Source organism: Mesoplodon densirostris, chromosome 17 (assembly GCF_025265405.1).
Source record: "Mesoplodon densirostris isolate mMesDen1 chromosome 17, mMesDen1 primary haplotype, whole genome shotgun sequence".
In the NCBI taxonomy this organism is placed as follows: domain Eukaryota; kingdom Metazoa; phylum Chordata; class Mammalia; order Artiodactyla; family Ziphiidae; genus Mesoplodon; species Mesoplodon densirostris.
The window spans coordinates 51,039,395-51,066,907 of NC_082677.1; the positions used below are offsets into that span (position 1 = coordinate 51,039,395).

The 27,513-nt window shown below is 39.0% G+C and overlaps 1 long non-coding RNA gene across 1 annotated transcript; it reads left to right on the forward strand.

Annotated features, from left to right (window-relative positions):
* Positions 1-3,762: 3,762 nt before the first annotated feature.
* On the forward strand, positions 3,763-24,570 carry LOC132477740 (uncharacterized). Its single transcript, XR_009530313.1, has 3 exons — positions 3,763-3,886; positions 22,675-22,840; positions 24,253-24,570. It is a non-coding gene; the product is annotated as an uncharacterized LOC132477740 (long non-coding RNA).
* The last annotated feature ends 2,943 nt before the right edge of the window (positions 24,571-27,513 follow it).

Sequence of the window (27,513 nt, forward strand, 5' to 3'; positions counted from 1 at the left end):
ATGCACTTAATTGAAATATTTTGAAGAAGAAAATTGACAACTGTTGCTTTGCAGCAAATATATGATCTCACTAGCAAGGTAGCAAAATGAGAAATTCATTATCTTTTTAAAAAGTCATAGGTAAACCAGCATAGTAGTTAGGAGCATGGATGTTAGAGTCAAATCTTCTGGTTCCAAAGCTTGACTTTGCCACAGAACTCTTCCTGTAAGCTTGGACAGGTCACCTCAGTTTCCTTTTCTGTAAAATGACAATACTCATTGTACCTACTTTGTCATGGTTTGATGAGTTAATAATAGGAAATACTTAGAAAAGATCCTAGAATATAATAGTATATGATGAAATTAAATTATTGTTACTATTCTTCAGTTTCTAGTATTTTTAAAATAAATACTGACCCACAATGAAGAATAATTGTATTTCTAGTCTCTGAAAGGTTCATTAAATAATAATGAATGATAAATTCCTTTTTCAATTCGAAAACCAAATTTAGTAATCTCTTAGAATATTATTATAAACTATGTTTCAGAATTAAAACCCTTCCCCACAAAGAAGAATATACTTTTCTATGTTGTGCTATCATTTGATAGGAGGATGGTATTATACCAGGAGTTGGAAACTCTACACAGAGAAAAACCATTCATGCTGACTGCAAATGTTACCAGTGGGAGGAAGATTCTAGTATATCTAATTTCATCACTGATAAATCTATGAGTGACAATAGATCTGCCTTTGAACTAAGTCTAAGAAATTCTCTTCTCACATGCAAAATGTTTTTGCTTAATTTTTTGGTCTACAGCTTGAGAGCCATTTCTTATCATTTAGAATTGATAAGGCAGCCAGTTTCCTGCCCTAGAGATTTTGTCCGATAAAATCAGGTTTTATCAGATTTCATCTTATTTTATCAGAGATAAGATTTGTGACGTTTTTCCCGCAAAATATTTAAGTTTTGAGATTATTTCCTCTTTCCTCCAGGACACTATAAATAAACTTTTCCTATGTGACTATTTGGTTTTCTTCAAAATATATTAGATCATATTTATCACAGCCATATTCTCTATTTCAAGTAGAGAAGATGCTGTGTATCGCCTAACTTAGCAGGACTTTTTGTTCAGATTTCCAGATAAGGCATAAAATCAGCTTTAAAAATAAAAAGGGTAGGCTGTTTCCCACAGAGTCCACCGGTGTTCATAGGATGAGAAACTGGCCCCCGTGTTGTTTGATAAAAAAGGAATTCCTAGTACGGAGCTATTTTTAGTGCATCTGATGGAACATCAGTGCCATCCACATTTCCTTAACATGTTGTGCTATATTCTCCCCCCGAACACTCCAGGATTGTTTCATTACCCAAAGTAACAGGGAGAAGTCACTTAAGATTTTTCTCTCACAAAGGAGAAATGAAAAGCTGTTATTATTATACTAACACATGTTTCTCTTTCTGCATCAAATATACAACAGCATTTGTACCTCTGCTAAAAATGATCACACACACTGAGAGATGGACCAAGCCTTCCCGGAATTTTTAATTTATTTTGTGACTGTAACATCAATATGTTTAAATTACATGTTTATTTCTGTCTACATTTTGGATGTGGCCCCTAGTGACTAAAAATAGAAGTTTGTGTTACTTTGCTGCATTGATTTCTTTTCCTAAGCAATTGACTAACAGTTGTTGACTTCTTTGTACAGAGAGATCTTGGATAAAAACAACACGCTGTCTCTCTCTCTTTTAAATAGAACACAAAAACAAGTAAAGAAATGTTTTTAAAAATCTGTTAAGCAAAACCTTGGTCAAAGTATAATCTGATTGTCCATACATAGAAAGCTTGTATTATAATTATAATTGTTCTTGAACATAATTGTAACATCTCTCCCCCTTCCCAAATATGCAATTTTGATTTAACACCAGGCTGATAATCACCTGACCAAAATTAGATTTCTTGATCATGTACGGACAGATAGCAAATTTGCAGGTTAGTAATGCAAATGGAAAGAAATAATTTTGGGTAATTTCCTTTTGACTAAAACTACTTTTATCACAGCTCAGTATCCCTCTTATCACATATAGTTTCCAAGACTTTATTAAAGACATTTGTCAGAAAGAAAATCTGGATTACAGGTAAGAGTAGTTAGATATATTCATATATATATACATAGAATATAATAGAAGTTGGAACTGTGTATGGCTGTGTGTGTGTGTGTGTGTGTGTGTGTGTGATAGTGTATAGGATCACATAATAAAACAGTTTTCCTAAAGTTAGGAATTTGAAGGGTGACTATCATATAATGCCACGCTTTTTGAGTTGCAAAAAGTCTACTGAACTTTATAGATTTGAGGTTTAAAGCTTAAAGTTTTCCTTTGAATTGTTTCATTCTAAAACAGTTGACCACCTGGTTTTTAAAAAGAAGGGTTTCAAAATATTGCAAAAGTGAAATGACTCATAAAACAAAATCTAGACAAGTAGAAATAAATTTTAAAAATTAAAATACAAATTTATTTTAAAGGCACATACGTTTTGCATTAAGGGGAAAGTGTAGCCTTCCCAATCATCTTTTTCTCTCAAATATTCAGAGTGCATTTTTAGCACATTGTGCCCACATTCAAATGTCAGTGGTTCATTATTTTAAAAACAGCATCTCTTTTAAATGACAAATATTGAAATATAAATTCTATTCTTTTCCTAGGGTCTTGTACACAACGTTTCTTTTATGGCTTTGAGATCCTTGCTAGGAAGCTTTTAAGTGTTCTTTTTGTATTCTTTTTGGAATTTTGCATAGGAACTAAACCTTTTTTTTCTGCTTGAGAAATGTTACCTGAAAGAAAATCACTTTCAACTGTTGTGACTCCTTACAATTTGTTTCTTCTCTTTTGTCGACAATACACTTCCCAGCATCAGTGAGTTTCAAATACCTCTGTTTTGATTGAGGGATAGAGTATTATCATTTTTATATTAAAATGAAGAACATACGTGGGGATATATTGACACCTTGTCAGATGTATTAACCCCAGGGAGGATGGAAGGAGGGACACAGGGATGAATAACACTCTTGCCTGTGAGTCTCTACTGAGGGTTAGGAAAACATCCTGGCGTGTCCTTTTGTAGCTTATTGGTTTCCTGAGCTAAGTTAGGGATTAGGACAAGAGGCGTGGCTGAATCTCTTCCTGAAGATTGTGATTCTGAGACTCAGAGGAATTGAGACCCAAGTTTCCCACAGCAGAGCCAGAAAAATAAATAAATAATAATTAGGCCTGCACCTCTGACATTTAGCCACTTCTGTGGGTATTGTATCTGGGGCCTGATACATTTTCTTTACATAGTTGAGGCTGTAACTGCTTAGAGCAAAGAGCAGATATTTGGTTCGCACTAAATACATACATATTTTCTGAACTCTACACATAATAAATAAAAATAATAACCAAATCCTTAAAGTCCACTGAGGCTGCATGGGCCCTCTCCCTTGTGAGATAATCTGTAGGGCAAGGTGTTCTTATAAATCGATTCAAAAGGAACTACAGAGTGATAAACTTGTGGATTTTGTCAGAATGAGAATTTGTGCTCAAGATTTCATTAAACAAACCATTTTTGTAGATCTGTTATTATCACAGCAGAGTTTGGAAGGGCTTGAAGTTGCCCAGAAGTTTACCTATTCAATTTAACAAATAAATAGGCACCTATGATGCACTAGGCTGGATAGCAGATGCTGGCGGGTAGAGAAATGTATTCTAGTCTCTTATTTCTCTCATTTTCTCTTTATAGCTGGACCTCAACTTATTAAAAAAAATAAAAAGCTCACACCCTTGAGGGAGAGTATTCCTGGGGCTTTGGAATTCAACATCTTTGTCCTGACTTCACCCCTACCAGTTGTGCAACCAGAGCCTTGGCCTCTGTAAGTAAGCATGGTCTTCATGCATGTATGACAGGTTGTAACAAGAGTTGTAGTGATGTATACAAGGTACATGAATGGGCACATGGTGACTTCTCTTATTTTCTTTTCTTTCTTTTTTTTTTTTTTTTTTTTTGTGGTACGTGGGCCTCTCACTGTTGTGGCCTCTCCCATTGCGGAGCACAGGTTCCGGACGTGCAGGCTCAGCAGCCATGGCTCACGGGCCCAGCCGCTCCACGGCATGTGGCATCCTCCCAGACCGGGGCACAAACCTGCATCCCCTGCATCGGCAGGTGGACTCTCAACCACTGCGCCACCAGGGAAGCCCCAATATTACTTTTTGACCCAGTATTGGAAACTAGGTTTTGGCCTCCTTCTGGGAACCATAATTTCCATTTACGGAAATTAGATTCCAATCTTATTACTAATATTCCTAGTACCTCTCTCTACCTGTAGGATCACTCCTTGCTATTGCCAAACTCACTCCTACCTAAAAAGGTCCTGGCAGCATCCCCAAATCCCACCATACAGGCTGGGTCTCTTGTTCTGAGACACCTCCCTCTTGTTGATGATTGCCCTCCTAGTTCTCCAGGCATTGGTTTTGGGAGGATCAGAATCTTCAGCTGTGGCCAGCTGTTGCTAGTCCTGCAGCTACACTCTGGATTGCCACATTGATTTAAAGTAATATATTTCCATAGCTCACATTTAGCATTGTGATGTATTTTAGACCCCACACATATTTTTGTATCTTAGGGAAAATGCAATTAATGTGATGCTAGATAAAATTTTTTTGAAAGCTTTATTTTGCTCAAAAGAGTCAAAGTTGTGAGCTATCTATTTAACTATGGCTACTGAATGCCTTGGTTCATAATGTCACAGTGTTTTTACAAAATATTTGTGTTTTTATTTCTCTGGTTAAGAGGGAAAGTTGAGTGCCTAAAGAATTTACAAGAATAAAATATTTCATGTTTAATGGCCTTGAAATAAGTTTTTTTTCCCCCCTAAAACATTGTTAGTCATAGACACACTTTCAGCTTTATATTCTTTTTAAAAAAATCTGTATTTTAGGTTTATCTTGTATGGGACTCTCTGTGCTTCCTGGACTTGACTATTTCCTTTCCCATGTTAGGGAAGCTTTTGACTATAATCTATTCAAATATTTTCTCAGACCCTTTCTCTTTCTCTTCTTCTTCTGGGACCCCTATAATTCGAATGTTGGTGTGTTTAACATTGTCCCAGAGGTCTCTGAGACTGTCCTCAAATCTTTTCATTCTTTTTTCTTTATTCTCCTCTGCAGTAGTTATTTCCACTATTTTATCTTCCAGGTCACTTATCTGTTCTTCTGCTTCAGTTATTCTGCTACTGATTCCTTCTAGAGAATTTTTAATTTCATTTATTGTGTTGTTCATCACTGTTTGTTTGCTCTTTAGTTCTTTTAGGTCCTTGTTAAACATTTCTTGTATTTTCTCCATTCTGTTTCCAAGATTTGGATCATCTCTACTATCATTACTTTGAAATCTTTTTCAGGTAGCTTGCTTATTTCCTCTTCATTTATTTGATCTTGTGGGTTTTTATCTTGTTCCTTCGTCTGCAACATATTTCTCTGTCTTCTCATTTTGTCTAACTTACTGTGTTTGAGGTCTCCTTTCCACAGACTGCAGGGTTGTAGTTCCTCTTGCTTCCGGTGTCTGCCCCCAGTGGGAGAGGTTGGTCCAGTGTCTTGTGTAGGCTTCCTGGTGGGTGGGACTTGTGCCTGTGTTCTGATGAGTGGAGCTGGATCTTGTCCTCCTGATGGGCAGGGCTGCATCAAGTGGTGTGTTTTGGGGTGCCTGTGGGCTTAGTATGAGTTTAGGCAGCCTGTCTTAGTATGAGTTTAGGCAGGCTTGTGTTCCTGCCTTGCTTGTTGTTTAGTGTGGGGCATTCAGCACTGGAGCCTGCAGTCAGTTGGGTGGAGCCGGGTCTTGGGCATATACTCAGAAAAAGAACATAATTCAAAAAGACACATGCAGGCTTCCCTGGTGGCACAGTGGTTGGGAGTCCGCCTGCCGATGTAGGGGACGCAGGTTCATGCCCCGGTCCGGGAAGATCCCACATGCCACGGAGCAACTGGGCCCATGAGCCACAACTACTGAGCCTGCGCATCTGGAGCTTGCGCTCCACAACAAGAGAGGCCATGACAGTGAGAAGCCCACGCACCGCGATGAAGAGTGGCCCCCACTCGCCACAACTAGAGAAAGCCCTCGCACAGCAACAAAAACCCAACACAGCCAAAAATAAATAAATAAATGAATTAAAAAAAAAAAAGTTGGCATGCTTCACCATCCCTAAATTTATATATATATATAAAAAAGACCCATGCACCCTAATATTCATTGCAGCACTATTTACAATAGTCAGGACATGGAAGCAACCTAAATGTCCATCAACAGAGGAATGGATAAAGAATATGTGGTGCATATATACAATGGAATATTACTTAGCCATAAAAAGGAATAAATTGGGTCATTTGTAGAGACATAGATGGACCTAGAAACTATCATACAGGGTGAAGTAAGTCAGAAAGAGAAAAACAAATATCGTACATTAATACATATATGTGGAATCTGAAAAAATTGGTATAGATGATCTTATTTACAAAGTAGAAATAGAGACACAAACGTAGAGAACAAATGTATGGATACCAAGGGGAAAGGGCAAGGTAGGATGAATTGGGAGATTGGGATTAACATATATACACTATTGATACTATACATAAAATAGATAACTAATGAGAACCTGCTGTATAGCACAGGGAACTCTACTCAGTGCTCTGTGGTGACCTAAATGAGAAGGAAATCCAAAAAGGAGGGGATATATGTATACGTATAGCTATATACGTATAGCTATATATAGCTGATTCACTTTGCTGTACAGTATAAACTAACATAATATTGTAAAGCAACTACACTTCTATAAAAAGTCTGTATTTTAATGTATAGTAAAGTTTTTAAAATACATCAAGGTTTGTATTCTTCCTTAAGCAGAATCCTTGAAAGGGCATGTGATGGGTCACAGATTTTGTTTTTAAAAATCTGACTGTGTTAAATAAAATAGAAAAATAAATTAAAGATGAAAATTTAAGTTTAAAATTATATGACCATTATCCAGCTACAACAACTGCAAAGAGAGAAAAGATGCAAGTTTCTCTTCTCTTTTTTAATGCAATAGATGCAAAGTTCTTGAAAATAAAATGAACCTAAATACATACTAGATAATAATCAACTCCCTCTCTCCACTCTGGCTCATCCCCAGTCACTGCATGGATGAAACATACCCTCTTCTCAAACCTCCCAGAAACATGTTATGTATGGTAAGCAAAAAATAAAGTTCTTTTTCTCTCCTATTGCTTCATCCTCTCAGTAACCCAGGTGTTGTAGCCAGCCCAGTGTTCACCAGAACAGATGACCAGGGAAGCCATCACGTCATCTGAGGGGTGCCCCTTCCCTAAAATAGGTTTCCCACTGCCTGCCACGTGGCAGAGTTCTGCCACTGGAGATTAATTGGGGGGAGGGGGGAGGTAAGGCTCTTTATTTCCAAGCGTGAGCTATAATAATTATATTAAAAAATTTTTATCTTTCAGAGTATAAGACCTTCAGGTCCTAAAATATAAGACAGAGGGACTTTAAGCTGGCTAGGAGATAGAGCTGAAGCGTAAAGGAAAAGAAGACCTAGATAATAAAATGAACTTATTTGTAAAACAGAAACAAATTTACAGTCATAGAAAACAAACTTATAGTTACCAAAGGGGAAAGAGCGGGAGAGGGATAAACTAGGAGTTTGGGATTAGCAGATACAAACTACCATATATAAAATACATAAGCAACAAAGACCTACTGTATAGCACAGGGAACTATATTCAATATCTTGTAATGAACTATAATGGAAAAGAATATGAAAATGAATATATATAGGATGAATATATATAATGAAATGTATAATGAATATATATCTATAAAAGTGAATCACTTTGCTGTACACCAGAAACTAACAACAACATTGTAAATCAACTATGCTTCAATTTAAAAAAAAAAAGAAGACGACGACCTAGCCCATTGAGAAGGGCTACAGAGAGAACATGTAGATGGTGGGGGACTCAAAAGGACAAGTGTCTCTTTCCTTCTTTTCTTTCCTTTCTTGCTCTCTTTAGTCTGCTTTGAGTGGGTGGCCCCTAGGACCACCCGATCACACCAGCACATTCAGGCTTTTCTCAGCCAGGTAGTAGCAAGTGAAATTATATCCTTGTAACTCTTTAGTCTTATTCTCTGTCTTTAAAGCAAAAATCCAGAGAACAAAGAAACTCAATCTTTTTATTTATGTTTTATACCTTGATATTTTAAGTTACACTAATAGAAAAGAAGCCAGAATCCATAATTATTTGGGGAAAAGCATGAGGAAAGGAGAGAGATCTTTATTAAGCTTATGTCAAAATATAACTTGCGGGCTTCCCTGGTGGCACAGTGGTTGGGAGTCCGCCTGCCGATGTAGGGGACGCAGGTTCATGCCCCGGTCCGGGAAGATCCCACAGCGGCTGGGCCCGTGAGCCATGGCCGCTGAGCCTGCGTGTCTGGAGCCTGTGCTCCGCAATGGGAGAGGCCACAACAGTGAGAGGCCCGCATACCGCAAAAAAAAAAAAAAAAAAAAAAAAAAATATATATATATATATATATATATATCACTTGCTTTGAAGTTTCTAAAGATGAAAAATTACAGTGCATTGCATATAACTTTATATCATTATAATAGCTGATTTTTTTCATATATGCTTCTAAACACTTCTTTTTAAAACACTTTTGCTTTAAAGTAATGTCCTTTCAGAACTCATATTGATTATTATTATATATTTTAGAGAACCTAGTATATTTTTCTGTCTCAGAAAAACATAATTGAACATAATGGAAATTGAACACTAAGTGAAAGTTGTGGGAAAGCCTTATTTTGTCCTGAAAGATTGAAGCTGTGAGGTATTTGAGGGTGGGATGCATTTAACACCATAGTTAGTGCCATATGTACATGATTCTGAGCGCTTTACATTTATGATCAATACAATGATGGATAAGGCAGGCACTATTACTGTCCCCATTTTACAGGTAGGGAGACAGACGGTTGAATTATTCCAGAGCCACAGAGCTGGGGTTTGAACTCAGGTAGTCCAGAGTCATGATCAGGAGCAGTACTTTATGTCACTTCTTTGGGACAACCTTGTGACTATGGAGAAAGGAATATTCGAGGATGAATCTTATTTTATAATGAGCTTCCTCTGCTGGGAAATGTATTTTTTTATTCAACTCTACAGGGAAAGGAAAAAAGCAAAAAAAAAAAAAAGCACTAGAGTCTATCATTATATTCCCTTGATATACATGCTCATTTGTCACATTTCCCTGATGTTTCCCTAGTCATTATAGGGAAACAGTGGTCTAAGCTTAGCTCCTTCAGCCCAGCCCTGCACTGTGGTTGTGTCTGGACCTGGTGAAGGGAGTTTGCATGACAGACTGGAGAACTTCCTGAGAAAGGACTTCTCACAGGCAGACAAGATACCCAGTTTAAAAAAAAAAAAGCCTTAGCTCTCGGCAAAGAGGGCCAATTCCAAATACAGCATGAGATTTGGCTTCATCCATTTATCTCCTAACCCAGATGCTCATGGAATCATGTCCGCATCCTGCGAGGGCTGTGGGGCTATTTCAGTAGGAACTTTGTGAGACTTTGTGCTCCTCAGGGCACAAGGGGCGCTGCTTTGATTCTTCTACCTTTCTGAGAAAGGGGTTCTCTCTCCGCCGGATGCAGAGCCCTATGTGACATGCTGATGAGTCTAGCAGCACATGCCGTGGGCACCTCCAGAGGAGCACATTGGTGGTGCTGCACCAGGATGATGGCGGGCTGCCCAGTGAGAGTTGAAGCAAGAACCCACCTCTTGCTTCAAACTATATTTCACCTTATCAAAATATACATGTTCTTGGCTCCAGGCAATGGGGACAGGGACATCACTGGATAGTATGGTAGTTAGAAATGGTGGCTTTGGAATGAGAAAATGTAAGTTGAAATCCTGGATTTGCCACTTGCCACTTCTGTGATCTTAGAGAAATCACTTAACCACTCTAAGCCTCAGTATTCTCATCTATAAAATGGGGATAATGACAGGTTCTACTTTGCACAATGGTTGATTTAAGTTAGGGACTGGCCAAGAGGCAGAACTGAGGATAGTATGTAAATAACTGCATACCATTTAAAACGTAACTATTTAAAAATTTAAAGGCTATTTTTATGTATGGCTTGTGCGCCATACACAGACAGGCAATGGACCGGATTTGGCCTCTGGACTGTAGTTTGCTAACCCCTTTATTAAATGAATGAGCTACCTTGATGCCTGGCACATAATAGTAGTAGCTCATATGACTACCATTATTCCTTAAGGCTCTTGCACTCAAGTAAAGCAAATCTTGAAAGCGAACCCAGAGGCTGGTTAAATTATGTACTTACCAATGACAGAGAATTTTTATTTTCTTAGCAATAGAACCTCCCCCTATTCCCTCAAACCTATGCAGGGATTTTCTTCCTTCCTCCCACTCTTCCTTCCTTCCTTCCTCTTCTCTCTCTCTCTTTCTTTCTTTTTCTTTTTTGAATGAAGACTTTCATAAAAGTTCTGACACAGAAACTCCCAAGAGGCAGTCTTTGGAAACAACAGATGACATGTTTTTTTTGTTTTCTGTTTTTTGTTTTTGCTGTATGCGGGCCTCTCACTGCTGTGGCCTCTCCCGTTGTGGAGCACAAGCTCCGGACGCGCAGGCTCAGTGGCCATGGCTCACGGGCCCAGCCGCTCCACGGCATGTGGGATCTTCCCAGACCGGGACACAAACCCGTATCCCCTGCATCGGCAGGCGGACTCTCAACCACTGCGCCACCAGGGAAGCCCAGATGACATGTTTTTTAAGGTGGAAAGGAACAGCTAACTTCTGATTGTCTTTCCTTTCCTTTTTTTTTTTTTTTTTTTTTTTTACTTGCTGGGGTTTCCAAACTGAGAGTGAAAGCTGAATTGTTCAGTACAACAAAAGAAATGATAAGGATTGTGTGTTTGTTGGCAGATGGGTATAGAGTTAAGGAGATGGAGAGATACTTGGATTGGAAAGGGGCCTTGAGGAAAGAACAAATGTGGTTTAAATAAATATTTTAAAATATTACACTGAAAACTTTTCCTTATTTTCCCCCAAACTTGCATTATTTGCTCATGTTTTGTTAAGCTGGATCTCTTTTAGGGTGAGAAAATAGGGAATGTGAGAAGGGTCTCACTAGGGACAAAGGGCAAAGCCACAGTCAACAATGGAGTCTGGTCACCTGAGTTTCATGCAGTTTAGTTCATTGATTGAGAACACAGTTTAGGAGTCAGATAGAACTGGTTCCAACCTAAAACTCCAGTTTTTTTTTTTTCTTTCTTTTTTTTTAATTAACAGTACAAGTTGGGAAAGCTACTTGACTTTTATCAGCGTTAATAGCTTTATTTGTAAAATAAGTAAAACTCATTGTTTTCCTAATGAAATAATGTCTGTAAAACATTTAGAACAGAATCTGCTAAGGAATGCATGCCCTTGAAGGGCTAATTATTATTGTACATCTTAACAGTGTACACTGGGAGACATTGCTGGTGGGAATTGCAAGTAATCAGGCCAAGCAGCTCCTCTGAGGGCAAAGGCTATGGACTCTACAGGTGGAAGTCAGAGGCAAAAAGACCACAATGGCATAAAGTATCAGTGATGAATGTTTCTGAAACTCTTCTGTAAAAGTCACCCAAAAGCAAATGAGGGAAGCCTGTAGTCCTGGGCTCTGGTGGAGCAGGTCCAAACAAACCCCAGACATGGGATATCAGATAAGAAGAGGTTCCATGTTTAGACTTGTTGGCTCACCCCAGAAGTCCCAGTGATGGCTGACAGCACTTGCCTATTGAATCTTTTGGATTAGATAATTCTCTGTGATGGGGGCATCCTATGCATTGAAGGGTATTTAGCAGCATCCCTGGCTTCTACCGGAGAGAAGCTAGTAGCACCTCCTCCAGGTAGGAAAACTGAATATGTCTTATTAGCTAGGTAGCCTAACGTCCCCTGGGGAACAAAATCATCCCTGGTTGAGCAACACCGATCTATGTGGACAGTTTCATTCTCCTCTAAAGACTTTCAGAAATAACTGTACTGGGTGGACTTTATGGAAAACTAAAGGCTCTTCAGGAGCAGGCGGGGGACAAGCTGGTGAAACACAAGTTACACATACAGGATACAAAAGCTGAAGGATATGCAAACAAGAGTAAGCTGTATAGGGCTTTTTCAGGATGTGTGATTTCTTTTCTCAGTCTCAGCATAGAATTGAATATCCTGAAGTATAAACTGTTAAGTGTTAGCTTCTGAATCCCAAAAGTCTAGAGACCTTCTAATGCCATCTTTGGCCCTTAGGGCCTTTACATTTGCTGTTCCTTTGCTTAAAAACCTCCTCCCTGAGGACCAGTGCTTCCACAGCCACCTTTTTTTGCTCTACCATTGTATCCTGTGACGGTTCATTTTATGTGTCAACCTGACTGGGTCATGGCGTGCCCAGATATTTGGTCAAACACTATTCTAGGTGTGTCTGGGAGGGTGTTTTTGGATAAGACTAACATCTGAGTTTGTAGATTGAGTAAAGCAGACTGCTTTCCCTAATGTGGGTGGGCCTCATCCAATCAGTCCAAGGTCTGAATCAAACCAAAACACTGGCCCTCTTTCAAGTAAGAGGCCACTCCTCCTGCCTGATTGGTTGAGATGGACCACCAGTCTTTTCCTACTTTTAGACTCAAACAGAAATATCAGTTCTTGTTGGGTCTAGAGCATGCTAGCTTTCTAACTGGAACAGCTTTCCTGGTTCTCAGGCACTCAGACATGGACTGGAACTACACTATTGGCTCTTGGGTCTCCAGCTGTCCAACTTCAGATCTTGGGACTTTTCAGCCTCTACAATCACATGAGTCAGTTCCTTATAATAATCTCTCTATATACATGGAGATGTATACATGTATAATGTCCTGTTTCTCTGTAGAATCCTAATATACAACCACCACTCCCCCTTCCTTGACCAACTCCTCTGCATCTTTCCTCTCTCAGCCTAAATATTATCTCTGAGTATCCTTCCCTGAACCTTTAGATTGACTAGATGCCACTTCTTTGGACTCTAGCCTGCTTAGTGGTCTATTGCAGCCTTTAAAGTTTCCTCAAGGAAGAAACCATATCTTGTTCCCTCATGTAATTCCACGGCCTAGCGTGGTGTCTTACAGAAAGCTGGCAATCACAAGGAATTTGTTGAATAAATGCTTAATTGCTTCGTAGGAAGTAAGCGTGGCTTGAATAATCATATTTTTATGCTGTTTAAAAATCTCTCTATATTTCAGCTACTACTTAGGAACAAGAACCATTTTATTAACAAAGCACCATAGAAGTCATTGCTATTTCTTTTTCTTTTTCTTTTTTTTTTTGTGGTACGTGGGCCTCTCACCATTGTGGCCTCTCCCGTTGCAGAGCACAGGCTCCGGATGCACAGGCTCAGCAGCCATGGCTCACGGACCCAGCCACTCTGCGGCATGCGGGATCTTCCTGGACCGGGGCACGAACCCGTGTCTCCTGCATCGGCAGGCAGACTCCCAACCACTGCGCCACCAGGGAAGCCCCATTGCTATTTCTTGAAACCAAAAAAAAAAAAAAAAGTGCTATCAGATTTAGAAGCAACCTGGTGAGTGGGAAAGGATCCACTAATGAGGCTGAAACCTACTCTAAAATGTGAAAGTTGAAGAGCCCTTACCTCACTTTGGGTCGAATAGTGTTCTCTTCTGTATTTTTTAAAGATTGTATTTGGAAACTATTTTCCCCATTTTATGCCCTGTTATTTATTATCCTGCTCAGTGGATTTTTGCATTAGAGGTCTATTCCTGCCAGGGAAAGGATGATACAGAACTCTCATATGTCTCTGTTACTATGTATTATTACTTGGAAAATGTCAAGGCAAATGCCATGTAAATAAATAAAATGCTCCAGACGCTTTAGCTCTCACTGCTAAGCAGTGGGGGGAAAAGAGCAAATGTTTAAGTTTTAAGAGATAGACTTAATAAGAAGCTGCCATTTTCCATAGCGTGGGAGAAAAAGCATATTCTCCTCAAGCATGTGTAATCTGGCACTGAGGATTAATAGAATACTACTGAGTCTGGCTTTGTTTTCTGTTTGCTGTTATTTGGTTTTGTCACAGCCTGGCAGTCTCAGTTCTATTGAATTTAGTGTATATATTCAGCTATCAAGTAACAAAATTAATCTATTGAAAGGATTTTTATCTTTTATTAGGAGAGGCTAGGCAAAGCTGTTTCATTTTCCATTACTCTGGGGACTCACTTTTGGTTAATCTCTTTCTGATTTCCCCAATCATGTGGAGAATCAGTAAAATCCAGTCAGATTCACCTTCCTCTAAACTCCACATGAGGGAACTCAGTTACTTTCAGACAGGGTGAATCTCCTCCCATGTACTCTCTTTAGGGTAGGGTATGGGGAGCTTCAATCTATTTATATCTTCTGGGCAGCTGAGGGCTGACATGTAAATGTGGAGATTGTCAACACAAAGGACATAGTGTAATTATTTGGAGAAAATTACAGAGTGCACTTTCTCCCCCCAGAAGGGTTGAGAATTGAGTGTTCTGGTGAAATGAACATCTTTGACAATAGAAACTCACCACACTGTCCCGAATGCTACCCGTACTTGCTATACATGGATTACAATCTTCACACAATTAATATCCTAGACCTTGGAAGACACTGTTCTAGTCACATACTATGTGACAGCTACTCACCAAAGATGGCCTCTAATGAACCATGCCTCCCAATATTCAAGATCTTGTACTGCCCTCTTCACATTGAAGCTGAGCTGATCCTGTGACTTGCTTTCCCAATAGAATGGGGTAGAAGTGACAATGTGTTTGCATTTCCGAAAGCCTAAGCAGTCATGTAACAGGTCATATTGTTCTGAAGGAGAGACCTCATGAAGATACTATATAGGAAGGATATATGAAGAGAAGGCACTCTGAGTCTGTATGGAAATAGAGACAGAGACCAAAAAAGATAGAGAGGGAGAGAGAGAGAGAGAGGAAGAAATCCAGCTGCCCCAGTATCCCACCTAAGCCTAGCTATCCCCGCCAAGGTGCCAGGCACATGAATGAAGCCATTTTGGACATTCCATCTTTGAAACTGAATAGGCAGCCACTATTTGAGTGAAGTTGCCTGAGGAACTACAGGCAAGAGCAGCAGAAGAACCATACAGCTGACCTCCAGTCAACCCACAGAATCATGAGAAATAACGGAATGAGTGTTGTTTTAAGACACTAGGTTTTGAGGTGATTTGTTATGCAGTCATAGATAACCAAAGTAGGAACCCTAAGACCCTAAAATAATTTAGTTCAGTCATCTTTATACTATAGGTGAGGAAACTGAAGACCAGAGCAGCGAACTCATTTGACCAAAGTTACCAAGTAACTTAGAAAAAATGCTGGGATTAGAACTCACATCTCTGGATTTCAGTTAAGACGTCTGTTCATTTTACTATGCTGAGTTACTTTAAATACATGAACACTTAAAACATCTCTGTGACCCAGGAATTTCACTTTTGAGAATGTATCATTGGGAAATAAAGAAAAAACATTGTGTCTAAAGATGTTCACGTATTATTTATAATAACAATTGGAAACAAAGTGTAAGTCAAAATATAGAGGCACAGTTAAGAAATTTGTCTACACTTAAATAACATGTGGCTATTAAAAGTGATGCCTTTGAATAGCATGAAAAACACATGATATAATGTTAAGTGAAAAAAGTGGAGCACAACGAAAGCAGGACACAACATGCTTTATGTGTCCTTAAAGTTAGTACTTTTCTTTCCCAAAGACTAGACAGATGAAGCATATTGAAAAGGTATCACCAAAAAATTAACCATAATTAATAGGAAGTAGTAAGACTAAAGGATACATTTTCAGCCATTTTTCCTGTATTATTTCCATATTTTCATAAATGTATTGGAAAAAATAAATGTGTACTGTAGAGTAAAACTCTACTGATTTTTTTTTTTTTTTTCTTTTTGTGGTATGCGGGCCTCTCACTGTTGTGGCCTCTCCCATTGCGGAGCACAGGCTCCGGATGCGCAGGCCCAGCGGCCATGGCTCACGGGCCCAGCCGCTCCGCGGCATATGGGATCCTCCCAGACCGGGGCACGAACCCGTATCCCCTGCATCGGCAGGCGGACTCTTAACCACTGAGCCACCAGGGAGGCCCAACTGATTTTAATTTAATGTTTTTTGTTTATTTATTTTGAAATTAATGTCTTTTATTTAAAAGACACTTTTGGGGTTTCTATGCCCTTTGAACAATACTTGTCATTTTACTGTCCTTTGCTGACAGAGGAGAAAAGGAATATAGTGTGTGATTTATTGCTTCTCCTATGGGTTCTTAATATGATCCTGATGTCAGCTTAATTTAATCTGTGTTTTTCATATAAAAGAATGGAACAAAATCAAATTCCATTCTAGTTATTTATATTCTTTGCTTTTTTCCCTCAATTCTACACAATCAGACTGTAAATAGTATTGCAAATACAAAATGTATGTTGTTCGCTATATGAGAAAATTAAAATATTCAATGATTACTTTAACTTGGTATTCCTCTTCCTATTTTCCATAACCAGTTTCTAAACCTAGAATGGATTAGTTCAAAAACGAAAACTGCCTGTCTCCTTAGTTACTGCTGTTGAAAGTTGTTACTAGCCTCTTATTCATTAATTAATTTACAGGTGAGTTGTTCACTCCAATGCCTACACAACAAAACTATTCTCAAATTATTTATTTTTATTGCTAAAATTTTATAGTTGGTATGATATATTGGAGAATAAAATATTAAAATTAAAGCTATTTTTATTTGTTAGCAACTATTTTTACATGTGAAATCTGATTAACACTTGAAAATCTAATTTAGATGTTCTAAATCAGCTTTTAAATATGGATTTTCAAGTCCCTGTCTTTATTGCTGTTGCTTACGCTTTTAATTTCCCCAGTGCCTGGCTGTAACCCAGAACAGGTTTAAATACAGTTCCAATATCTGAAAAGGCTGATAATTTGAATCATAATACTACGGTGTAATAAGTAAAACAAGGAAGAAATACCTCTTAGGCAGGAAAGATAGGTCTGGGCCCAGGGACAGTCTCCTCCTGCATAAGTATTAGGCAGAAGGCAAAGCCACCTCCTTGTTTTGCACGTAATGAGGTCATGAGGCATGGAGGAATGGCATCGAAAACAGAAACTTTGTAGCATCTGACGAATGGCATGTGAAACAGAAACTTTGTAGCATCTGAGCAAGAAACTCTTGACCATGAAAACTATGGAGCATGCGCTTTGAGGTAGGCGATAGACAGGCTTTGGGTTGACCTGCTGCAACCTGTTTCACGGGACTTGGAGATAAACTACTGTTGGACTATGAGCCCTGATTGGGTGAAAGACAAAGCACCCCCCTCCCCGCCCCGCCCCGCAATTCCGTCATTTTTGTGGTCAAGGAGATTTCCCAGCCCAACACATGCGCAGAGGGGGTCTCAAGTTACCCTCTAGTAACCTTGGCCACATTGTAATATCCTTGTAATATCATTAGCATTGCTGTTTTGACCTCCTCCCTCACCCTCTCCCTGTGGTTTTCACTTAGGTGTTCATGGGAAAGATCAAGAAAGGAGCTTGGGGCTTCCCTGGTGGCGCAGTAGTTGAGAGTCCGCCTGCCGATGCAGGGGACACGGGTTCACGCCCCGGTCCAGGAAGATCCCACATGCCGCGGAGCGGCTAGGCCTGTGAGCCATGGCCGCTGAGCCTGCGCGTCCGGAGCCTGTGCTCCGCAACGGGAGAGGCCACAGCAGTGAGAGGCCCGCGTACCGCAAAAAAAAATATACCTTAGATTTACTCTATGTAGCCTACCTTGAGTCTGAATACTACTACATATATAATAACAGTTATTTATCAAAGAAGATATCTGCTAGAAGTTGTAGATTGGACATGATACTCAGACAAGTTCTGGTGCCTGTCCAGTTCTTATTTCCTCCAGGAGAACTGTCATCCACACAGGGGAGTGCCCCTGAAGACAGATTTTAAAAATATGTGACTCTATCCCTCACTACAGATGACTGGATTATAGGGGGACACGTGCTCAGCTGGGCCAATTATACTCTCTCCCCACTGATTTTGGAGTTGGGACACAGCAATTTGGGCCAAGTGTGCGTGCCAGACATTGAAGGACATGCAAACTTAGTGTTCTGGGGCTGAAGCTAAGGCAGCCATAGGGCGATGATTACTCTGCGACAACATGAACTGAGAGATAAGCAGAGAGAACGGATCTTCAGCACGAAGCAGGATAACTAGAGACAGTGGGGAAAAGATAGCTGGGTTTTCAATTCTGGAGAACAGCCGTTGTTCCTAAAGGCTTCCCGGCTCTAGCTCTAGCTCTTGGCCAGCCCTGGCCGTGTTGCTGCCACTGCTTTGTCTCAGAGGTTACACTGAGTCTTTATAGTATGTTCCACTCTTTTTCTTAACTTACTATGCGAATCTGTTTCTTGCCACCAAAAAAGCTTTGCCTAAGTCAACAGCCTTTTTCTAATTTATAGTAATGTGTAAATGCCAGCTTTGCCAGTGGTATTCCGTAGGAGACACTAAGCTCTTTGGTTGTATGCTTTGAAGGGCAGGGCCCTTATCTTACCAATTATTCATAGGTCATAGCACAGTGCAGAATATAGAGTAAGTGCTCCCCCGAGCTGTGCTTAATTAAATGAACAAGGGGGGCTTAAATGAAAATTTGGTATATCTGCACCACCCATTTTGTGATTTGCCCAATTATTCTTGATACCAATGGATTGTTTTCATATTTTTTTACTTGTTTCTTTACATTTGTAGACTGTACAATTGTCTTCTGCCAGAGTAGCTCTAAAGTGTTTATGTCATTAAATCACACATGAGGGGAAGCTTGTGTTCTCATTTAACTTTCAATCCAGACATTTATAAGGGCTCTGAAAAACAAAGAACCCTCTAGGCTACTGTAATGTTCATGGCCTTTTCCCACCTTGCAAGTTTTCATAGATACCTTATTTGGAGTTTGTTATAGGTCAGATGAACTGAATGGATGAGATTTTCTTTCTCCCAGAGTAAGAGGCCATTATCTTCCATAGAGGATTCAGTCAGTAACAACCAGAATGCCCCCTGCCCTTTCCTTTTTAGTTGAATAAATCATGGTCATGACAGTTCATCCATTTTTCCTTTGATCCTGATCTTCATTGAATCATACTGTACTGTTTTCCACAAACAGTGATTTTTCTGCACCCAGGGGTGGAAATGGTGGCCATAGGGAAGGGGAGGGAAGTAGACAAGGTCAAGGGAAGAGGGGATAGTATTGAATTTTACTACTTGAAATATAAAGAATTCCTGGAGAAGAGCAATGGAGATTAATGGAGGGACACTTTGAAATTAAGAAATCAATTTTTTTTCACTTTTTCTCTGCTCTCAAACAGTTATTGTAATCATCTATCTTTATCCATTGATATGTTTGCTAAGTAGGCATTAACATTGATATATCAATGTTAGACAAGATGAAAGTTGTCTGCTAACTTGTGTTTGATGAGTTCTGAGTCATTTTTTTTCATGAAAACCACAAAATCAAAGACAAAATTCTGGAGCTGGAAGAACTTCAGGAATTACATAATAATTATTCATTTTGTCATGAATATTAATATTTGTTTCAATTCCATCTTATTCAAACATTTCATTTCATTTTGTACATGAGAAATACAAGGCTTCATGATGAACTAACATTAATTGAAAGTTAGTGGCTAAACCCAGATCTTCTGACTCAATGCCTTCCCCGGTACATGACAGTAACATTTCCTCAGATTTTTTGATGTTTATTTGTGATGACTAGTATACATATTTCTATGTTTACCTGAGTGTATAACATTAAATATCCTTCAGTCTTGGAATTTGTTCCTCTAGGGATGAATTTATTGCTCTGAAATCAATCTATAAATTAATTCTGCTAGTTGGCATATTCATACATAATGGGCACTTACTCTGGTTTCTAGAAGAAGAAATCTGGTTGAAAAATAATTTTGTGAAAGTTGAATAATGTATGATTAGAGAATTTTGCAGTACTCTTCCTTTCCTGCTTTCTGTCATTATAAGTAAGTTTTCTTGGTTAAAGAAAAATAAGTGAGAGTAAATATTTAGAAAAAAGTCTGACCTAACTTAAACTTCAAAGTTTACTTATTTCAAAGATATGAATTTGACATTCATTCTAGGCCAAATCTTGACTGGATATTTAAAAGACTATGAATATTTTAAGGAATAACTACTAGGATATCACATGAATTTCCTAAGACATTTGGAAGAAGTCACATCCAACTAAACTCATGTCCCTCTTTCATGGGCTTACCTTATTGAATAGTCAAGAGTATATAATAGGTAGATGACAAACATTTAGAGGCCTTTGCAAAGCATTTGTTAAGTTTTCTTATGAGATTTTAGTGAAAGAGATTGGAAAATATGGACTAGATTTAAAACAAATAGATTTGAAAAGAGTTGAATAATTTTATTCAAAATTGTTCAAGTAATAATTATCTTGTAGCTATCATTTACTGAGCACTTACTATGTGCCAGGCATTGTACTAAATATATCTGTTATCTCATTTAATATTTAATATGATATTTAATGTAACCTATGAGAGATATATTCTGATTTTACAGACGAGGAAACTGCAGGTTAGGGAGTAAGTAAACTTTTCCAAAGTTACTCAACAAGCAAAAAGCGATGTCAATACATGAACATAAGTTGTTTGACTCCAAGACCTTACTCCTTACTACTAGATTAACATAATATTAGTGGAAGAGCCTAGTTTAGTTCAGTTGAATTATTCTCCTTGAATGAAATGTGGAGGGCATACCCCAGTGATTATAATATCATATCATTTTATTGATATTAAACTATAACTCATTTATTTTTATTTCTTATAGTTTTGCTTGATTTATTCCATTAATAACATTTTATTGGGCACTTAGGCTTTGAATGACAGAATCAGGATCTAGAGTGATATTGAAAATTGGTATTATGAAGTTGAAATGAACAAGATACATTTTAACAAATATAAATGTAAGAACTACTGGCTCTTGGGTCCAAGAAAGCAAAGTAAGAACCTGAGAGAAACAATGTATGTGGCTTAGCATATGTGAGACTCTGATTCATAATAAAAATATGTATTTGTTTTTTGTCCCTGGCACAGAGCTCCTAAAACCCTTGGAATTTCTTAAGCAGTGAGAGCAATCAAGGTGTCTTTTGTTATGTTAACGAGGTAACTCTGGTAAGCTCCTAGGTAACCCACAGAGGGGCGAGATGGTTGCCAGGAGAACCAAGCAAGTGATTAGAGGGTTAGAACTTTCAATCCTATTCTGAATTCCTGGGAGGGAGAGAGGTTGGGGATTGAATCAATTGCAAATGGCCAGTGATTTAATCAATCATGCCTATGTAATGATACCTTCATAAAACCTCAAAAGAATGGAGTCCATAGAGCTTCCAACCGGTGAACATGCAGAGATTCTGGGAGAGTGGACTGCTGGGAGAGGGCATGGAGACATAGCCCCCCTTCTTACATACCTTGCCCTATGCATATTTTCCATCTGGCTGTTCTGGAGTGATATCCAATAAACTGGTAATCTAGTAAGTAGTGTTCTTTCTGAGTTCTATGAATCACTTTAGTAATTAATTCAAGCTGAAGAGGGGGTTGTGGGAACCTCTGATTTACAGCCAGTCAGAAGCCAGAAGTGGGGGCAGTCTTGTAGAACTGAGTCCTTATCCTGTGAGACCTGATGCTATCTCCAGGTAGATAGTGTCAGAATTAATGACTTGGTCAGAGCTAATGGCTTGATGGTGTAGAAAAAAAACCACACACACACTGGAGCATGTGTGAAAAAGACTTCGGGGTTTTGGTTTATAGTCAGTTCCAAGAGAGGCAACGCTTTGATGTGGGAGCTCAGAGAACTTCGGTGATCACAAGAGTATTATTAGGGGGACTTCCCTGGTGGCACAGTGGTTAAGAATCCGCCTGCCAGTGCAGGGGACATGGGTTCGATCCCTGGTTTGGGAAGATCCCACATGCCGTGGAGCAACTAAGCCTGAGCGCCACAAGAGCCACAATTACTGAGCCCATGTGCCACAACTACTGAAGCCCGTGTGCCTAGAGCCCATGCTCTGCAACAAGAGAAGCCACCACCATGAGAAGCCCATGCAACGCAACGAAGAGTAGCCCCCGCTCACCACAACTAGAGAAAGCCCGCGCGCAGCAACGAAGACCCAACACAGCCAAAAATAAATTAAAAAACAAAACAAAACCAAAAAAAACCCAACAGTATTTATAGAACAATGAAGGGGGCAGTGCCAGACTGTTTTCCACTGATTGCACTGAACACCTCTGGAATTTTTAGTTCTAGGTGCTATAAAGTATATGGATATGTGTGCATATGAAATTGCTAAAAGGGCTGAAATCCTGTCATAGAGAAAATAAATAAGGAATGTTTTGGTGGGGGAGAATAGCATTATAGCTATCTTTAAATTTTAAGAGATCTTCCAAGTGGAATGTGGCCAGATACTGGTATACTAAGGAGAGGGTTTGGGCCTATGGATGATAATAAAAACAGTTTTTTGTTTTAACAGGAGGAAGACATTTTTGATAGTGCCATTTCAAGACGGCATGGGCTGCCCCATTAGGAGGTGGATATTTAGCCGTAGAAGCATTCAAGCAAACACAAAACAGCAAATGTCAGAATTTTGATCAACAAATACAAATTATCTCCTTCCTAAGAGAATTCTAACTTATGTGGTAAGTCTATAACTTTGGATACAGTGGGCTGAAGATGCCAGATAATGTTACAGATAGTCTCAAAGGCAGTCAGGGCAGACTTACTTCTATTGGTATTTCTATGCTGTTCAACCTACTTAATTTGCTGGTGCAAAATATTTTGCATATTTGAAAATAGGGTTTTACAAATATTTGCCCAGAATAACTGTGGCTTGCTCTAATAAAGAGTTCCTAGACTTTATAAAAATTTAGTAGAGAAAACAAAGTAGTCAATCTGGTAAAAAACATATGGAAAAATATGGCTGTGTGCCATATATCATATGATATCACTTTATATGTGGAATCTAAAAAATGATATAAATGAACTTATTTACAAAACAGAAACAAACACACAGACATAGAAAACAAACTTGTGGTTACCAAAGGGGATGGGGGGAGATAAATTAGTAGTTTGGGATTAACATATAAACACTACCACATATAAAATACATAAACAACAAGGACATACTGTATAGCACAGGGAACTATACTCAATATCTTGTAATACCTATAATGGAAAAGAATCTGAAAAAGAATATCCTATCTATTTATCTACCTATCTACCTGAGTCATTTTGCTGTACACTTGAAACTAACACAACATTGTAAATTAACTATACTTCAATTTAAAAAATCATTAAAAAAAAAGAAAAATATGGACTTCCTTGGTGGCGCAGTAGTTAAGAATCCACCTGCCAATGCAGGGCACACGGGTTCAAGCCCTGGTCCAGGAAGATCCCACATGCCGCAGAGCAACTAAGCCCATGAGCCACAACTACTGAGCCTGTGCTCTAGAGACTGCAAGCCACAACTACTGAGCCCGCGAGCCACAACTACTGAGCCCGCGTGCCACAACTACTGAATCCCGCACATCTAGAGCCTGTGCTCCGCAACAAGAGAAGCCACCACAATGAGAAGTCCATGCACACAACGAAGAGTAGCCCCTGCTCGCCGCAACTAGAGAAAGCCCATGTGCAGCAACAAAGACCCAATGCAGCCAAAAATAAATTAATTAATTAAATTAAAAAAAAAAAAAAAGAAAAATATGACTATGTGCCACATCTCTCCCAGTCCCAGGCTGGTCCCTTCTTCTTATTAATTTATTTTTGTTTGTTTAATTCAAATGAATTAGAATCAGTAAACAGCATTTACACAGGAACTTCTGGGAATCATAGTTGTCCTTTTTATTTATTAGATGGTCATATAAACTGCGGTGTATCCATCTGCTAAAAGTCATATGTTTTCATGGTGTTTTGAATCAGAGAATGGCTCCTCTTCCATGTGGTTTGATCCTCCTCTTCGGGGAGCACACATTACAGTCATGCTTTTTTAGAGAAAAAGTATCAAAAAGTGGTTTGTCTTGTGACTTTTTGACTTCTCCTCATCCCCTTCCAGCCACAATCTTCTCCCTCCTTCCAGACTCTGGGACTTGAATGTATAATTGCAGCCCGTTGTCTGCAACGTAATTATAGCCTCATTGACTTGTTGCACAGCAGGATGACAAGAGTGCTGGCTGTCAGACAGGGTCAGAGGTCAGCCATTACCCCACGGATTGCAGGCAGCAGCCTCATCAGGATTCTCGGGAAGTCTCTTCTCAGCCGTGGGACGGGTCTGCAGCTGCCCGTGTGCCTCAGCAGATGACTCTTTGCATGAAAACACAGACTGTTTTCAAGACACAACATCCCAAGATGCCATTTGACTTCTTGTTTTCTTATTAAAGACATAACCATTCTGAAGTGAAAGAAGCTATTTTCTTGTGCTTTCCATATAAATTTCAAGCGGGATCTGTACATAGGCAGCATTAAAATATTACATCTATTTTCCTTCATACAGTTATGATTTTAAAATAATATTTAAAAAGAAAGTTAAATCAGGAGGCTACATTAAGATGGAAACTGCTATGTACTAAATAGGAAAATAACTTGGACACAAACAAATGAATTGTATTCAGACTGAAAATCCTATAGATCCTGTAAATAAAGGATCATAAAATCATGATTTAAGAAAATAAAAAGCACACCATGTCAGTTAACCTAATCTTACAGGTGATAAAAGAATATTCCTTAAACAGCATTTCTTATGTTTCATCTACTCTGGATTTAAGTCTCTGATGGGATGCAAACTCAGATATATTTTTAGAGAAGGAATGTTTTAATATTACTGAAAGATCGTCCAATCCCATTTTCAAATATTTGAAACATTTCACATAACTGATATTTTCAAAACTTTAAACAGACATACTGATCTAACTCACGGTAATTTCAATGAATAAATCTGACAGAAAATATAATGGAGAATTTGCTCATTGAGTTTTCAGATTATACTAAACTAAGTGACAATGTTAATGTCTGAGAAGCCAGGATAAAATATAACATGACCTTGAAAAAAATGTTTAATCTAAAAAAGAGGACATTTAGTAAGGTGGATGGGGGACAATAAAGTTTAAACACAAACATAATGGGGGTGGGGAAATAACCCAGTAAGTTTTGTTGTTAATGCACTAAATAAGAGGTATGAATAAAATACTTTTATGAAACATGCTGATGTGATATCAGGATTGAGTAAACGTGTTAGACATCAGGAAGCATTCCTACTATTCTATTTTTACAAAAAGAGACTATTGTATTTCATTTCTATGACTTCATTTCATTACATTATTCATGTCAGGGAGCTGTAGTGACCTCATTTAGTCAGAGTTTACAGCAGCATTTTAAACCTTAGAAAGGCAGCAGGTCATCAGAGAAAAGTCATTTTTAGGTTTACCAGGCTGAGGTGCAAACATAGAAATCAGGATGTGGTATAACACTGAGTAAGCAAACAGGAAGTGAGATCAGTAAGAAACCCAAGGCAGGCTGAGTTAGATGGCCGCGGCAGGGTCAGAGACAGAGGAAGTGAGAATCAGGCTGTCAAACCAGAGGTGTGAGCACCAGGGGTCACAGTGAGTGTGTGGGAAACCCCAGTCCAGTTCTCTGCCTGCAACAGGGGTGTATGAGACATAGACAATTCCAAGGATCTGGTTGTACGACCTCCTTCACCTGATCTTTCTGGTTAATGCTAAGAGAACTACCACCATTACATATATCCATCAGAACAATAAAAGTCTCCTTTATGAGGGCTTACTATGTGCCAGGACATAGGATAGGGATTCATTTATTCATTCATTCCTTTATTCTATAACTATGTATTGAGCCTAGAATGTGCCTGGTACTGTGATAGTATTAGGATACAATGGTGAGTAAAAGAACATGGTCCTCAATCTCACAGCAAGGGTGAGACAGATATTAATCATATGGTGTATATAACCTAAATAAATAGAAATATACATAAAATTAAAAGATGTGATAAGTGCTATTAACAATAGAAAAGGAGACCTGGGGCCCTGACTTGCTTTGAGAAAGTGCTGCCATGTGAATGATGAGTTGAAAGAGCTAGAGAAAGAAGAGAGAATGGGTACTCTGGACAGAGAACAGTTCTTGGAGGATGTGAGAGCCAGTGAGGTATCTGGAAGAATTCCACAAAGAAGACTGGGGATGTGGAAAGAGGCCAGATCACACAGGACCTAGCAGAGTATCTCAAGGAATGACAGGAAACTGTTGAAGGCTTTCAAGTACTGATATAACATGATCTACTTTTTCTTATGATAACCCTGGCTACAGCATGAAGAATGCGTTGGAACGAATATACAAACTAGTTAAGGAGTCAGTGGCTTGGCTCATCATGAGAAAGATAGGGAATAATAATTTATGCAGTGCTCTCAACCTAGTAGGATCCTCATTTTACAGAGGAATAATAGACAGAGGCTTGGAGAGGCTAATTTCTAAAGTCATTCACTTACAGTGGGAGAGATTAACTCTTTCATGTTTAATCTTTCTAGTTACATAACTCATTGAAGCAAGATTCATACAAATGTAGAATTGGAATAGGAACTTAGATCCTATGTAAATTAATTCATTGATTCATTCAAATATTTGTTGAGTGGCTGTTCTAGACACATATTGAAAAAGTCCCTCTTCTAATAAAGCTTTTGAGTGGATGAAAATGGTAATGGATTAACAAACTAGCTACCTAAATGTCAGTGATACAATGATAGCAATAAAACAAGGTCATGTGATAGGCAATGATGGAATGGTTCCTTTTGTTCAGTGGTAGCGAGAAAGGCTTCCTAAAACCAGAAAATGAAGCCAGCCTGAAAGAGGGCAACAGAAAGAGCCTTTCAGGCAGAGGGGATTGCTGAGACAAAGACCATGAGATGGGGCTTCCCTCGTGGTGCAGTGGTTGAGAGTCCGACTGCCGATGCAGGGGACACGGGTTCGTTCCCTGGTCCGGGAAGATCCCACATGCCGTGGAGCGGCTGGGCCCGTGAGCCATGGCCGCTGAGCTTGCGCGTCCGGAGCCTGTGCTCCGCAACGGGAGAGGCCACAACAGTGAGAGGCCCACGTACCGCAAAAAAAAAAAAAAAAAAAAAGACCATGAGATGGGGACAAGCATGACATATTTGAGGGACAGAAAGAAGCTCAGGGTGGCTAGAGTATCAGGGAGAGTGGCACAGGATGTCTGAAGAGATCATCAGGGTCCAGGTTCCAAAGGACCTTGTAAGTGTGGGGTTTAGATTTTATTCCAATTGAATGAGAAGCTTTGGGAAGGTTATTAAAGAAA